The following is a 17891-nucleotide window of genomic DNA, read 5'->3' as shown; positions in this document are numbered from 1 at the left end:
AGAGTTGATGTCTTATTCTGACCGCCCAGCAATTTCATGCAAAGTAGTGACATTAAGGCCTCAGAGAGTGCATTCATTAGTAATAAAGATCTTGAATAATTTAAACCCCCTCCTACATCTCTGCTTCAACGGGCTATTTCTGTATTACTTTCCCGTGTCAGAGAGGCAAGTAAAGCATCTTCTGGGTGTTGTGGAGAGCAGGGGTTGCCATAGAGATTAGGATACGGTAAGAAGGGCTCCATATCCCAGGTGATGGCCACCTTACTAACCATCCCAGATAAGAGTGACCTAGAAATGGAATCTAATTCATTTGATTAATTCTGAGGTACTGCTACACATTTTTAAAGGGCACCAAATATAAGGCAAGTGTTCAAAATGGTAATAATTTGTTACAAGTGCACATATCCTCTGAAGTTTTTAGTATCACATGAAAATGTCCTTATTTTTTGAGGAATTCAGATTAAAAATAAACCAGTTGGAATGCTAATAAGGTTTTATAAATAAAAAGAGATGTCTCATGAACGAAATTGTATTAGAACTTGACCACTGGTGTTTTCAGATGGCTGGAGAAATAAGGAGCTGATTTTAACATCTTTCAAAAGGGTTAGAACCCAAAGCACGGGTATATTACTTCATGAGTATATTACTTCTCTGTGCCCTGGAGAGTCAGAATGTCTGGGAATCCATGGCCCCAATTGAAACACTTAAAACAATTATGATAAGTGGTCACTAATCCACTCCAGAACGTTTCATAATAAAAATCAGTTTTCAAAAGTAAGTATGATATCCAAGGATAGCCAATGTATTCCTTTCTTTTTGAAAAGTATTAGTATCACACTATTGATTTCTTAAAAACAAACTTGAGGCATTTTAAAGAATGAAAAATGGATTAATAATGAGGTTAGAAAGGATCAAGAGGAGGGGAAAAAAAACCCATCATTTACCTTTTCCTATATAAATTATATTGATTTTCTGGGAACAGATAAGACCATGTGGGAAGAGAGTAAGTTTATCTCACATGAAATTTATGTCTTTTGAGTGCTGGAGACTCAAAGTTGAAATCATATTTATAAGTTTTATGTTCTATTATATCTTGACAATAGAGGGCATTGGGATGTTTTACTGAATGCTGCCTTGATGAGTTCTGAGCAACCCTCTGGTGCTGATTAATTATGTGGCTCACGAATCTTAGCACCAAAAAAAAAATCTGAAGTTCCAGCTAATATGACATAATTAGACAAATATTTAAGTACATACAAATGAACTAAGGTTTGTTGGAAAGTAATTTAAGCAAATGGGCCTTGATAGTCTGAGCTCTCAGTCTGGCTGTTTTTAGACAGGCTGAGATAAAATCTCCCAGGACTGTTTTGGTTTCACATACTTCTGTTAACTGGAAAGTTTTAGTTACCGTTGTACCTCCTGGTTCAAGCTCAGGTAGACTTAGCCACATGAAGACTTTTCTCTTTCATAGAATGTTTTGGGTTATAAATCAAAACCAGTTACTGCAATTTTACTACATCATAGTTAACCAACTGGGGGGCATTTTTTTGCTGACATGGCAGTAAGTTCTGTAAATCATAATTTGTGATTGATACTCTTTGCCTTCTGAATCAGAGCGGCCCCGCCCTGAGGAAGCAAGTAGGAAGAGGGTTCAAACTTCCTGCACAATGTGCCCTGATTTGGACATAACAGGCTCCACACCAACCAGAAACTGGGTGACCATTGCTTATTCTGCATGGGTACTGTTTTTCGAGGCAGTCAGTGTTCTATTCACCCTCTACCTGATAGCTCTTTACATACACATTTGAAGATTCAACCTCCCAAGAGAGAAAGAAGAGCCTTGACACACTGCACCCTAAAATGTGTAGGTAGTCTCTTATATAAATTACAGGGTAATTTTATATACATATTTACATATGTATGAACAATTTCAAGGAAAAATTAAGTTATTAAAATTGACTCAAGATAAAATAGACGAAAGGGAACTTTTGTGCACCATTGGTAGGAATGTGAATTGGTACAGCCATTATGGAAAACAATGGGGAGATCCCTCAAAAAATTAAAAATAGATCTACCATATGATCCAGCAATTCTACTTCTGGGTGTATATCCGATGGAAACAAAATCAGTACTCAAAGAGATCTCTGCACTCGTATGTTCACTGCAGCGTTATTCACAGTAGCCAAAATATAGAAACAACTTAAGTGTTCATCAGTGGGTAAATGGATAAAGAATATGTGGTATGGGGGCACCTGGGTGGCTCAGTCGTTTAGCATCTGCCTTTGGCTCAGGTCATAATCTCAGGATCCTGGGATCGAGCCCTGCGTTGGGCTCCCTGCTCAGCGGGAAGCCTGCTTCTCCCTCTCCCACTCCCCCTGCTTGTGGTCCTGCTCTCCCTATCTCTCTGTCAAATAAATAAATAAAATCTTTAAAAAAAAAAAGAATATGTGGTATGTATATACAATGGAGTATTATCTAGCCTTAAAAAAGAAGGAAATCCTGCCATTTGCAATGATATGGATGAACCTGGAGGATATTGTGCTAAGTGAAATAAGCCAGACACAGAGGCAAATATCACACAATCTCACTTAAACATGGACTTTTTTTAAAAAGAAGAAAAGTTGACCTCATAGTAACAGAGAGCAGAACGGTGTTTACCAGAGATGGGAGGAGGGTGGGATGGGAGAGATACTGATCAAAGGGTACAAACTCATCCTTTAGGCTTCATTGAGGTCTTCCATGGACCACCCTATCTGAAGTAGCTTCAATACATTACTTTATTCACAGCTATAAGCACAAACTGTGGTCATCTTGTTTTTTTTTTTATGTTAATTTGTTTATTATTTTTCTTCTCTACTAGAAAGCAAGCTCCTCAAAGGCAGGAACAAGAGCTCTTTTCTCTTGTTTGTCTCTGTATGACATTGTGATTTATAATAAGTAATGTATATTTGGTCTTTGTCTTTCTGGCACAGAGCTCTTAAAAACCTTGGAATTTCCTGGGGCACCTGGGTGGCTCAGTCAGTTAAGCACCCGACTCTTGATTTTGGCTCAGGTCATGATCTCAGGGTCATGAGATCAAGCCCCACGTTGGGCTCTGCACTTAGTGTGGAGTCTGCTTGAGAGTCTCCCTCCCCTTCTCCCTCTGCCTCTCCCCCTGCTTGCACTCTCTCTCCCTCAAATAAATAAATAACCCTTGGAATTTCCTAAGGGATGGGAGGGCCAACATATCTTTTGTTATGCAAATGAGGCAACTTTTGGCCCCATCTGAGGAAGGGGGCTGGTTGTCAGGGGAACCAACCCCATGATTAGAAGATTGAAACTTTTAAGTCTTACCCCTGATTTCCAGGATGGAGAGAGGAGCTAGAGGTTAAATTAATCATCAATGGCCAGTGATTTAATCATTCATTCCTATGCAATGAAGCTTCCATAAAAACCCAGAATGTTGGGGTTCAGAGAGCTTCTGGATTGGTGAACATGTGGAGATTTGGGGTGAGTGGTGCTCTGGAGAGGGTATAGAAGCTTTGTGGCCTTTCCCCATGCCCTACCTTATGCACCTCTTCCATCTGGCTCCTGAGTTATATCCATTTGTAATAAACCGGTAATCTAGTAGGTAAAATGTTTCTCTGAATTCTGTGAGCCCCTCTAGCAAATTAATTGAATCCAAGGAGAGAGTTGTTGTGACCTTTGATCTGTAAGTGGGTGGGTCCAAAGCACAGGTGACAACTTGGACTTTTAACTGGTATCTAAAGTGGGGTGGTTGGGGGGCAGACTTGTAGGACTGAGCTCTTAACCTGTGGGATCTGATCTTATTTATGGGTAGCTAGTGTCAGAATTGAGTTGAACTATAGTACACCCAGATGGTGTTGGAGTCTTGCTTGGTGGTGGGGAAACCCCCACATCTCAGAACTGGGAGCAGAATTATGCTTACTTCCCACACTACATGACCTGTCATAAGCACTCAAGAAATATGTTGAAAAAAATGAATCAAGAGAGACTGATTGGCATTAAGCAGGAAGAGAGTGCCCTGCCCATCTCAACCAGTCTATATTGTATATGGCTTTATTACGGAGATGAAAATTAGAGTCTGAGGCCATCAGATTTCCAAATCATCTAAATATTTTTCCTTGTTCTGACTCTAATAAGACTTCTGATGATAATTTTGTCTCCATCTAGCTTGCACGGGAAGTGAATTCACTGTTAGGCCTGTGGACATCTGGTATCCTCAGTAGTTCTATTTTAAATCTTGGATTTACAAATTAGCATTCTTGTTCCATCATTAGTCTTGTTGTCTTGGTTGTGTGAGGATCACTAATGGTGCCTGCAAACTACACTCCTAATCCTGCAAAGATGAAGAACAGGATTTGGTGGTGGATTCTACCAAGTAGTGTCACCCTAGCAGTAACCTTTCCACTTCCTTGAGAGACTCACTGGTTTTCCTTTTCTTTTATACTTCAAAAAATAATAATGGATATTGTCAGAATTTAGAAGAGAGGGATCAAAAACATATATTGATCAGCAATATCAATTGTTCGGCATTGTTGTAGGTACTTAGAAAACATCAGAACAGATGAAGATTCCTTCATTCTAGTGTGGGAGATGGACAATATAAGTATAACATATGAACAAACAATATAATTTTAGACTATTTAAGTGCTATGGAATAAAACAAGTATAGGCTTGGGATTGCTAAGAAGGGCTGATTACAGTATTAAATAGCATGGTACATGTAGGCTTCATTAAGAAAGCGTAATTTGAGCAAAGACTTGAAAGAAGTGAAGGTGCTGGTTAAATAATACTTGGGGAAATAGGGTTCTGAGTAGAGGCTCCCAGGTGGAGGGGTGTCTGGCAGATGTAAGATACGGCCAAGAGGCTAGCGTGGCCAGAGCAGAGTGGGATGAGAATGGGGGAGAGCTGTAGTAGAGAGATGCAAAGGTGGGGGTAGAAACATTTCATAGGGCCTTTGGGGCCATTGTAAGGATGTTGGCTTTTACTCTAAAGTAGATGGAGAGCCTCAACAGGCTTTTAACACAGAGGAGGTACAATATGATTCACATTTTAAAAGAAAGCATCACTTTGGCTACCATCCTGAGAATAGTTTGTAGGAGGTCAAAGATAGAAGGGGTGGTAATGGTGGAGATTGGCTTCTAGCAAATCCAGAATATTTTGAAGGTAGAGCTAACAGAATTTTCTAAGAGACTGAGTGAAGAATGTGAGAAAAAGAGAAGTCAAGGATGACTCTGAGGGGTTTGGTTTGAGCAAGTGCAAGGATAAAGTTTCCCTTTAATGGGATTCTGTGGGGAGAGCAGGTTTGGTGTGGGAGATGTTGGAGTTAAAAGACAAATTTGGGACTTGTTAATTTCTTTGCCTATTAGCCATTTGACTGGAAATATTAAGCAGCATAGGTGAGTCTGAGGTTTGGAATAGATGACTGCCTGGTGATACAAATTTGGGAGTTACTTACATATAGATGGCATGTAAAGTCATGGGACAAGTTGGGATCATGAATAGTTGAGTGTAAATAGAGAAGATAACCAAGGACAGATCCTTGGGGTCTCTCCAACATTATGAGGGGGAGAAGAGGAAGAACTAGCAAGGGATACTGAGAAGGAATGGGGGCACTTCATGGACATTTAATAGGAAGAAAAGCATGAGAGTGTCATGCCCTGGAAGGCAAGTGAAGTGTATCAGAGAGAGTAAATGATCAAACATGTCAAACACTGATGGGAGGTCAAGTCAGCATGGGGACTGAGAGCTCATAATGGGATTTTTCAAACACCGAGGTAGTTCTTGGGGAATGAAGATGAAAACTTGCTTGGTGTTCTTACTTGAGTGTGACCATTGCATGTTGTTCTTGAGCAATACACACTCCAGTTTGTGACCACTGTCCCAGAGACAAGTAGCATACCTATGAGAAGGGAGGAGCCTGTGTATTCTGCAAAACCCCTGCTTCTGGCCTCTTTGTATAGAAATCATGCTTCTTTACACCAATGAAGTGAGAAAGTTGTAATTAGATGTTTCTGTGGGCTCAGAATTTCTGCCCAAAAGAAATTAATGTGAAGGATAGAGCAGCTGCTCACTCTTGGGAGGGTTATTAGTTTTGCTTCTAGCAGCTCAGCTATAAGCTTGGGTAACCTTTCTGTGTCCTCTGCAGAATGAGTGAGTATTCAGCTGTGGTACAAGGCAATTTTAGAGTTAAAGATGTTTTGTTTTTTGTTTTGTTTTGTTTTGTTTTTAGAGTTAAAGATGTTTATGTTAAGGCCAGCAAAGGAGTAAATGACAATTATATAGAACATCATCCCCCACTTGTACCTGGTAGGGAGTAGAGGGAGGAAAAAGGCTTTTTAACCTATTTCTATATGTTGGGTCCCATGATTTTCATTTCTCTGAGATAAAAAGAAAGAAATAATGATTTGATCAAGAGAAGGCCACCCACTGTGTCAGACCTAAAGGGGCTTCAATGAGATAAGGTTTGGGGACACACTAGGCAGGGCAGATGGTGTGTGTAAAAGCAAGGCAGGCTGCAAACCTAAGGCTCATAGGATTGTGGTAGACCAGTTTGGATAACATTTAAGGAGGCCTAAAACAATTTACTGGTAAGTATGAAGAGGAATCCTGTGGTCAGAAAGTGAAATTCAGACTAAATTATCTGGGGTGTAGGTATGAGTAAAAGGCAACGGGGGTGTGGCTGACTTAGGGCGTGACTGCCCGTAGGTTAGACAGTGCTGGTCAACGTATGGTCCCCAGATCAGCAGCATCACCATCCCCTGAGAACTTGTTAAAAATGCAAATTCTCAGGCTTAACCTGAGACCTACTGAGCTAGAAATTCTGGAGGTGGGCCCAGCAATCTGTTTTAACAGGTGATTCTGATTCATGCTAATGTTGAAAAACACTGGTCTAGGACTGAACTAGGCATTTACTAACTGGAATTGGGGAGAATATTATAAATATAGAAGTCAATAAAGGTTTTGAGCCTGGCTGAGTGGGTGAAGTCAATTGTTCAGATTTTCTAAGTATATAATATTTTCTAAATATATTTATTCCTCGTTCTTCTGAAACAAATAATAATAACAAATTGAAAGATATTTCTCTATCAAGTTATATAGGTGTTGCCTGTAAGTGTATACAGTCATATATATATATATATATATCTCCACCGGCTAACAACTAACAGGGGTCTAAACCATAAGTTGTTTATTGTTTATTTGACAGAAATTCTGAAGTTGGTCCAGAGTTGGTTCAGAGGCTCTTTTAATTCATCAAGGTCTCAGTCCCAGAAACCAGGCTTTTCCTCTTTCCACACTGCCACCCTCCTGGTAGCACCATACTGGTGATGTGTCTCCTCATAGCCACAAAATGGCTGCCCAAGCTGCAAGCATTATATCCTGGTAGAAGAGCATTTTACACAGGAAGGAAGTTGGTGGAAGCCAGAGTGCTTTCTTTTCCTATGCCATTCATTCATCTCCAACCCCATCTGCCCCCCATACACCTCCAGAAGACTTCTTATGTAACACTATACAAAACTGGATCCCATGCTTGCCCTGAGACCAGTCACTGGCACATGGGACTAGATTAGATATAGCAAGATCCATGCCCTGGGTTTGGGCCTGTTGTACATCCTAATAAAATCAGAGTTCTCTTAGTCAAGGTAATGGGGCAGGGCTGTAGGGAGAGCAAGTAACAGTGCTTGCTATAGTTATAAGGACATATACACTTAACCTATATTTATTTACTTATTTACCTATATTTGCATACTGCTTCTGAGTAATCTAAATTTTCTACTGAATATTTCTCCCTCATGCCTTTATCATTGACAGTTTTAATAATAGAGAGAAATTATTTTTAATAACCTCATATTAAAGTTATTTCTAGTGGGAAGACCAGATTTGAGATTTCCCAAGTTGGCCTATTATTCACATCAGGCTACCATGACAGCTAGTGCATTAGCTGAAACAAAACTCTCTGAGAGATGTTTTTGAAATGGTACCAGCATTATTTTTAAACAAATAGCAAACACTAATACTTTCCTTTGGTGTAATTCCATATTTTATATTAATTTGGGACAAATGTGTGAAACTATGAATAATGATTAATATCAATTTGTTGTGTGCTCCTATGAGAGTCTATCCTAGAGTATCCAGGTCATCCTATAGTGGTTCAAACATACAATAGCTCATATTCATGCTGGAAAGAACAGCCTGCTGCAGATGGGGCTGAATGTTTCCTACAGTGTCTCTACAAAGGAGAAACTCTGCCCCTGTTTTTTTCCAGCCCCTTCTAGATGTCCATCTAGAGAAGCTGCTGACTATCTGAGTGGTTAGGGCTTCACCCACTGGAAAGTATATCACTAAGGGGCAGGGCCCTGCCTTGAAAGGTGATGGACTTCATAGTTATATTCTCTATTCCAGCTTTGCCATCTGGTTTCTGCTGATACGTGACCGGCATGCCCGATTCAAGGGGGAAGGAACAGGAAGCTTTGCTTGAGTTTCTTGGCCTGAGTCACATTTTCCAATCTAGCTCAGTTTTACCAGGAAGAAGCCCTGTATGTGGAGGAATGACTGCCACATGCCTAGCGATGTGTAGAGCACCATATGACTTCCCACCCAGTTAGTGTTCTTTGTGGTCATACTCCCTTGAGGATACCACAAGCTGAGGCAGGGGAAATGGTAGAATTAGGGCACCAAACCTTACCCAAAGTCCTTAACACTGACAGACACTAAGTTTTCTTTACAATAACATCAAATGAGGTGCTGACTTTGGAAACAAGCAAAAGTTAGTCACAGTTTTGAATCATAATGGTGCAGAAGCAATGAAGGAGCATCTGAAATTTTCTTGAATTTTCAGAAAGTAATTTGTACTGTAAAAGCTATTTAAACTACAGAGAAAGCACAGAGATCGGCAGTTTTTAAAGTGACTCCTGGGCTCTCAAAAGTTCTTAACTGGCATTTGTAAAGGGTTCTATTAGCTTGCAAATATATGAGTATATTGGTTCGACTACTGCTGCTTTAATAAAGACTGTAATTTTTATTTAAACCATGTAATTATATGGTAAAAATATTATGCTTTCCTTTCAAAATTCCATTTATTCAGGCCACATCTGGTGTCAAGAAACAGAAACCTATTCCATCTGAGCTAAAGTAAAAGTGTGATTTATTGTAAAGATAATTATCCCAAGCAAATCCAAGGAGAAAGAATATACAGCCAGGCCTTATGAAGCTGGTGAACCTGACTAGCTCTGAAGACCGCACAGCAGAACTGTGCGGCTCTAAGTCACTCCCTTTACCATGATCCAGACACCAACTTACTCAGCCATTTTTCTCAGTGCAAGTTTTTGACACTGTGAGAGAAAATCTATTGGTTCCCCTTGAGTAAGGTGCATTTATTCTAGTCCAATCAGTTGAAGCCAAGGTGGTAAGAACAGCCGAGCAAACATGGCCACTCATGTCCATGCCTTAGGTATGGCCTGTGGGGGGAAGCAGGCTCTCTTAGAAGCATGCACAGGCAAGGATGCAATGACTGACCATTGTATTTTAATGTAGTTTAAAAAAACAGCAATTGACACCAAACTATATGAGAAAATAGGACAAAAAGCAAACCTATGAGGGGATTCAGGTAACACAAAATGATTGAACTCAATCTTTTTGTGTGTGTGCAGTCACATTATTGTCTAGCATAACATTATCTAAGATGGAAGTCAATCTTGCAAACTATTCTTCCCTAAATACGGGCATTCATGGGTCTTTCCATATTTATTACACCACCAAATATCTTTATAGTTGGTCTAATTTATCTGTTGCTCTTCCACCCTTTTGTCTTCAGAATCTGTAAAAGGAGAATGAAAAGGTGTAACTATTTAAAAATCCACTAGTAACCTATGTTTTTATTAGCTTTTTGTTTGCTCTCCTCTTTCTTCTGTTTCCTGGATTCCTGTATTCAATCTGATTCAACTGAGGGAGTGTGTGTGAGAGGGATTCTATCTATGAGGGACATCAAACCACAAGACCATCATTAGATCTTTTACATACAGCAAAACTAAACTCTGGCCTCCCTCCTGACCTTAATCTATTTCTACTTGCAGTGTTGCTTGGTTCCTTTGCTTCCCATTCTGAATTTTGCAGCTACATGGTCAGTTCCATTTCTTCTCTTGGCCCTGCTTCTCGTCTATGTACCAATTCTAATTCCCCCTAGTTAGCCCCACTCCAAAGCCCATCATCCTATACATTTTCAGAATGGAAGGTACCATGGATTTGTTCATTTTATTGGACATTCAAATAAGAGTGTGGAGGCGTGGATGAATATCCTGACTGGTCAGCCCCAAAGAAGTCTATATCAGCCTAGTTTTCAAAAAATACCATGACAACTAGGTTATAGACTTTGAAAATCTGGACTTGCAGATATATCTGTGTCCATTTCCTTACTTATTCATTCTGAAAGAAGGATTCAGTTGCCATTGACATAGCCCTGGTTATAAATGTAGGAAGGGAGGTTCCAAAAGTGTCAGCAAAGAAAGCTGGGGATGTAAGGGGGGAGGGTTTGAAAAGAATTATATCTGGGGGACACTTGATCTCTTCTACCCAGTTGTATTAATAGAATAAGAAAAGACTAGTTAATGTTTTGTTTCCCCACCTACCATTTCTGGCTTCTTGACTGTATGGCTTTTCAGAGTTGGGTTGAGGAATCAGATCTAAAAGATCCACTGCTGTAAATAGAGAATGCGCAGAACAGAGATTTTAGTATCTAAAGCACATTGATTTTTGAAGTTAGTCTCATTTTCTCCTATCCTGTTGCTTCCACTCCAAGTTTCTCTGAATGCCTTGTTCTTGGGAAGCTGCAAGATGCCTGATCACTCTTATATGGAGTCTTGAGAACTGGACTACGTTCTTCTGACCACAACGTCGTTCTCTAAGACCCGACAATGTGAGTCATGACCATTAGCACTACAGAGATGGTATGTGACTCGATTGACTTAGTGTCTGACATAACCAGGTTTTTTTCCTCATCTTGGGTTAGATCAGAACACATTCTATCTTTATATTCTGAAACCAAAATTAGATAAAACATATTGGATTTAAAATATAACTAACAACTATGAAATGGTCTAGGTCAGTGTTTTTCAAACTTGGTTGACCATGACTCACAGTAAAAAATGCATTTTACATTATAGTTCAGTATGTGCACTTGTGTGCTTACAATAAAACAGAAAAAGTTACATGAAACAGGACTTACCCTTTTCTTATCTTTTCTACTCATCTTTGTTTTTCTTTTCTATTCTATTCTAGTGCATTGGAAAAAGAATCTGTTCTTCTTACTTACTCTTTTCTTATCACTTTTATTCCAGTTTAAGGAAAAAATGCCAGTTGTTAAATTAATTTCATCACCCACGATTTTTTTTTTCTTTTTTTAGTAGGCTTCACACCCAGCATAGAGCCCAAACGGGGCTTGAATTCATGACCCTGAGATCAAGACCTGAGCTGAGATCAAGAGTCAGACGCTTAACTGACTGAGCCACCAGCCGCCCCCCACAAAAATTTTTAAGACCCACTGAGGCCACACTGTGGAAAGCACTATCAAGTGATATTTGACTCTAATGCTCATTCAACACATAGCCCCTCAAACAACCTGAAATCGGCCCCATTTTCTCTACTTCATCACCACTAACCTTCTTCAGTCTGTGTAAGATTATGACTTAGTAGAGGGTCTAAGAATCTAACATTTTAATTAACAACTTGGATTGTTCTGATGCCTAAACTCTAGAATACATACTCTACAACTTGGCTCTTTTTCAGCCATGCTGGAAAGCTGCCAGTCACCTTGCTCATGACAGATCTGACAGTTTTTTCTCAGTTCTCTCACAAGGGCCTTGGAGCCCTCAGTCATTTCCTTGAGTATTGCTCAATACCAGCTGGGCCAACTGGAACAACAGTGCTGCACCCATCCTAGAGATACTATATAAATACCTATTCTGTCTGGGACTGAGCTCATCACAGTCCTCCGGACAGTGATTTGGGTGGCTCCATCATCTTCGAGGGGGCCAATGAGAAAGCCAGGTTAGTTCTCTAAGCCTAATAGCAGCCATTTCATGCTTGTCTCGCCACCCACCAGCCACTTGGCTGAGCTCTCAACCAGCCAAACTAGAGATGACCTCCACATGCCTCTTCCAGTTCTACTCATCATTTCGGGATCCTCTGCTCTAGCCCAGCTACTCTGTTTATTGTCTTCTGAATACAACTTTAGACTGCCTTGGGTTCACACTCCTGGTCATGCCTTGGCCACCTGAAATGCTTCCTCTGCCCATGTGGCTCCTTCTGGTGGGGCACCTTTCACAGCTTCTCTGACTCCTCTACCTGCAGGCTTCTTTTTCACTACATGACATGAGAAATTTCTACTCATCCTTCCAGACTCAGGTCCCATGTCACTTCTACTTGAAAGCCTTTCCTACATTGCTGTCCCTATCAGGAGACCCCCAGTGTGGCTCCATTATACCTGGGCCTCTCTCTACATACCACTTCCTTCTCAACAGGGTAGGTTTTTTTTTTTTTAAGATTTTATTTATTTATTTGAGAGAGAGAGAGAGAGAATATATGAGTGGGGGGGAGGGGCAGAGGAAGAAGCAGACTCCCCACTGAGCAGGGAGGACATGAGGCTCGGTCCCAGGACCTCAGGATCATCACCTGAGCCAAAGGCAGACACTTAACCGACTGAGCCATCAGGCCCCTCTCAATAGGGTAGTTTTTGATTGGCTTTGCTGTTTCCCATGCTAGACGGTGAGCACTTTGAGAGCAAGAACAATATTTGATTTATGTTCATATCCCTAGGACCTAGTGTGGTTTCTTTCTTTCTTCTTTTTATTGTGCTAAAAACATATAACATGAAATCTACCTTTTAAACATGTTTTTTCAGTGTACAGTATAGTATTAACTATGTATACATTGTTGTACAATAGATCTCGAATATTTTCACCTTGTGTGACAGAACCAGCAGAGTTTCTGAATAAATGATCATTTCATTATCTTTAACCATCTTAAGTCCCAACTAGATTTGAAGATACGACTAAGTCTTCATATATTACAAGGACTTCTCTTTTCCTTGTGCCTTTCTAGATTATTTATTATATACTCTCTTTCCTTTTGACCTGTATTGCTTTGTTTTATTGAGTTAAAAAACTCATTGTGCGTCTTGGCATTTACTTCCTCGTATTCTCAGGGCTCCTTTCCCCAGACATATCTGTATGGCTATAACTCTGTCATTGTGTCTCCAGTGTCTCTCACAGTGACCAGTATACAGAACGTGCTCAATGAATATCTGTTAATTTCCTTCAAAATTTTAATAGATTTTAAATATGATCTGATTTTTGAATATAGGATGAGGGTGATAAAAGATTTAATTTCCACTTTGTGGCTAATAGATGATCAAATTCCTTTCTTCGAAATTTAGTGTTAAGCCTTGGATAAAAAGGACATTTTTTTTTCTTCAATTGTTATACCTACCATCTGAGACTCTTTGATTTTCCTGGTTGTTGTATGTGGTAGGTAAGGTGGTCTTTTCATCGCTTTTGGCTATGTCAGTCTCTAAAAGTCAAGAAATTAAGTATTAAATTAATCAAAAAGATTAAACAAACCTCATGCATGAATCATCTCATTGATATGCTAATAAGCAGAGATCTCCAAACTGTACAAAATTCTGATTATTTTCAATGCCCTGATGTTGGAATCTCTGGAACAGTGTTTTGGGCAAGGTCTGAAGTTGACAGAATCAAGATCTATATCTATATCTATATCTATCTATATCTATCTATCTATCTATCTATCTATCTATCTATCTATCTATCATCTATCTATGCCTTGACCTTTGTTAATGAAAACAGCATAAAATTAGGTTACTCTTTTTCACCAAACCCTCTATAATGCAAGTATTACAGAAAATTTAGGACTAACTACCAAAAGAGTCAAATTTAGAATGACTTCTTTATAGCCCATTCTCAGAAAAGGAATTTGCAGCTCTACTCTGCAAAAGCAGGAAGCCACACAGAGAGCTTCTAAACTCTGGGAATAAAAGAGTTCCAGTGGAAACCAACTGCTCTTCGGACTTCTGTGTCTATGCCCTTGGATTCCATGCTGCCTTTGGACTTTATTTGCTTTTGCCCATTGCTAGTGACTTGACCACTGGCAGAACCAGATCTGAATTCCCAAAGCCCATCCTCTGCCCAGAACCTCTTTTCCTCGAGGCCTGGTCTCTCTGCCCTTTCCACACTGCCATACTTTGACCTCACTAAACCCTTTCTGGTCTGGACCAAGGACAGTCTTCTGTCCCCTGCCAGGTTCTTTTTGACCAGTTAATTCATTCTGAGAGGCAGCAACTATTTTGATTGGGTGGAATCTGTTCCATACTGGTTGTTAAATATTTTCAATATTTAGAGATCAAAGAAAGATGATAGCACTTCCTTGTGAGCTTAGTATTAGAGAAACTGCCAGTGAGAAAAATAGGCTTGTTAAAATGTATTTTTTTTTTTTTTAAGCGATCTAAAAGTAAATGGAATGTTGTGGTTTGGATTGTGTTCCCAAATGGGGGTCCCAATCCCTGATACTGTGAATGTGACCTTATTTGGAAATAGGGTTTTAGCAGATTTAATCAAGTTAAGATGGGGTTGTACTGGATTGCAATGACTGGTGTCCTTTTAAGGAGAAGAAACAAGACACACACGGAGAGAAGACCGGCACGTGAAGACAGAGGCAGAGATTGGAGTGATGCAGCTGTAGCCCAGAAGAGGCAGAAAAAGGTGCGTCCCTAGAGCCTTCTGAAGGACCATGGCCCTGCCAGTACTTTGATTTAGGCCTGCTGGTCTCATTTATTCACTAGAGAGTAAGTTTCTGTTGTTGAAGCCATCCAGCTTGTGGTCATTCGTTATGGCAGGCCTGGGACACGAATACATACGTTACACACAACACTTAAAAGGTCATTGTGTGTTTTTTTTTTTTTTTAAAGATTTTATTTATTTATTTGAGACAGAATGAGAGAGAGAGAGAGCACATGAGAGGGGGGAGGATCAGAGGGAGGAGCAGACTCCCCGCCGAGCAGGGAGCCCGATGCGGGACTCGATCCCGGGACTCCAGGATCATGACCTGAGCCGAAGGCAGTCGCTTAACCAACTGAGCCACCCAGGCGCCCGGTCATTGTGTTTTTAAGATGTGATTTCTTGGGCGCCTGGGTGGCTCAGACGGTTAAGCGTCTGCCTTCGGCTCAGGTCACGATCCCAGGGTCCTGGGATCGAGTCCCGCATCGGGCTCCCTGCTCCTTGGGAGCCTGCTTCTCCCTCTGCCTCTCCCTCTCTCTCTCTCTCTGTCTCTTATGAATAAATAAATAAAATCTTAAAAAAAAAAAAAAGATGTGATTTCTTTAGCATTCTTATGAGATGTTTTATTTCGAAGGACACACTAAACTTGGCAGTTTCTTTTGTCAATAATTTCATTTAAAAGTGATAAAGTATAGATTATAGTTACCAATATTCAATAGCGATTCAGTTTTAACAAATATTTTTAAAAATTTTTTCAAGATTTTATTTACTTATTTGAGAGAGACAGAGAGCATGAGAGAGAGAGAGAGAGGACGAGCAGGGGGAAGGGCAGAGGGAGAGTGAGAAGCAGGCTCCCCGCTGAGCAGGGAGCTGGATACAGGATTCTATCCCAGGACCCCAGGGTCATGACCTGAGCTGAAGGCAGATGCTTAAATGACTGAGCCATCCAGGAGCCCCAACAAATATTTTAATAGTCTTTTAGTAGCAGCTCAATAAAACATCACATTGAAAAGATTACCTGATTGATAGGGCTGAAAATTGATCAAATCTCCAAGTGCCACAAGTTTCTCCTGTTGAAAAATTTTATAATCAGAGAAGTGACCACAATTGCTAGCTTAATCAATCAATCTTCAATAGAAAAACACTTTGGGTCTTGATTTTTAAGTAACCAACAAATATTTTTAACATGCCAGACATTATGTAACATAATGAGTAGTGTTCTTCTGTTGATTTCTTCAAAGTCTTATTGCCTCCTGATTGTTTTTAGGAAGAGGATGCAAATTGAACCCACAGAAAATCAGTGTGGGTTCCTTGGCCTAGAGGAATCAGTTTACGGTCATTATCAAAGTCAGGGTTCTTCTATCTATTCAGACATTACCTGAATGAGATCACTTGTCATTCTGGTCATTATTTGTTCACTGATTTCAATATCTTTGAGATCTGTAAGAACTACCCAAGTTCCATTCTCAAATTTTACAGGCATAGAAAAGACGATCCCTTAAGGAATACCAAACTGGCCTGTAGTGAGCAAATAGAAAGCAAAGCAAAACAAAAGCACTCAGAACCATACACCCTTCATGTAAAGCGTTATAGAAAAGGACAGAGATCGTACATGATTTTTAATGGTAACGGTGAACTAAATTTCTGAGAATTCCTTTCCCAGGAGGATTGAAACACCTACTCTAGAAGTATTGACTGAGCATCTCTCCAAGTTCTGACAACTCTCTCTTCTGTGTTTCTCTCTGAAAGCAGAACTACTGCTCCCTCCTGTTACCCCTTCTGTCCCCTCAGGCTTGGTTCAGACCTCACGCCTGTGCCTTGGGGGCTCATGTCTTTCTCCTCCATTTTGTCTAGACTCCTTTTTTCTGCCCCCTGTGGCCTTTCCTTGCCTCCTCACTGGCCCAAGACCCCAAGACATTTGTTCACCTGGCCTTGCGCTCTTCTAGCCTGCTGTGGTGGTCCCATAGCTGCAGTGTGAGGCCTGGGGTGGAAGAGGGAGGGGCTGGGGAAGTTGATGATTTCCCGGCAGCTCCCAGGGCCCAGTTTGGATGTGTTCCAAATGAAAAGATGGACAACACTTACTACTACTAACTATGCAACATTCAGATAGAATTGCCCCCCTGCCTTTTGTGCCTCCATCAAATGAGAAAATGATTCTCGCCATTCTAGTCATCAAAAATGCGGTCAGTAGAACAAAAATGTGAGGATAGTCAAGAAACGAGGATCTAAAAGGCCTTTCCTTAGAGGGCATCTGAGGTTCTCTGTTCACTCTCTCTTTTTTTAATCTGTAAAGAGCCAGCCTGATGGGTGGACAACATACAAGAGTCTACCTACATGGTTTCAGGAAGACAGTGATGACCTGCCCTTCACCACCTGTATTGCATTGTTTATTGGTGAATTCCTACAGAAATTAAACTGTTAACAAATAAAGATAAGGTTTTAAATGCCTATTACACTAAAAAGGTAACATACTGATTTGATTCACCTTATGCATTAAAAGCGTGCTCATGTGCCTTACTGCGATTGAAACAAGATTCCCTGAGTGTCTAACCCTGAAGTAGCAGCAGGAAGACTCAGTCAAAGCCCTGCCCTCAGGGTGTATGCGCTCGAACACAGGACACAGGGGACTTAAAGAAATTAACCACGCCACCAACGAGGACAGGCTGGAATGTGCTCCCTGACAGAGGGACAAAATGCTATTCACATACAGAGGAGAGACAGATGATTTCAGACTTGGGGGATTTGGGAGATTTCCTTGAGCTGCACGATGGTCACTGGAATAACAAGGAGGATGGTGGTTCCACTCATAACATAAGGAACAAAAGAGGTAGATCAAATTGGAGAGGAAGACCATGAGTTCAGTTTGGCGTATGTCGGTCTGAGGTGACAGCATGGTCCAGGGGACAGTGGTTCATAGGCTGCTGCTCAGCAGAGAGGTGGAGGCAGGAAGCTTTAGCAGCAAATGAGTTTGCACAGGGAGAAAGTAAAACACAAAGGGAAGAGATGCTTTCGATAGAACCCACAGAACACAGAACAACTCTTCTCTCTTTCCTACTCTTCAAAAACGTAGAAGTCCTCTGAAGTAGTTTTTAGCAGATGAAA

Source organism: Mirounga leonina, unplaced genomic scaffold, assembly GCF_011800145.1.
Source record: "Mirounga leonina isolate KUSES-001 unplaced genomic scaffold, KU_Mleo_1.0 Mir_151, whole genome shotgun sequence".
Classification (NCBI taxonomy): Eukaryota; Metazoa; Chordata; class Mammalia; order Carnivora; family Phocidae; genus Mirounga; species Mirounga leonina.
Note: the sequence above shows the minus strand (reverse complement) of the source record.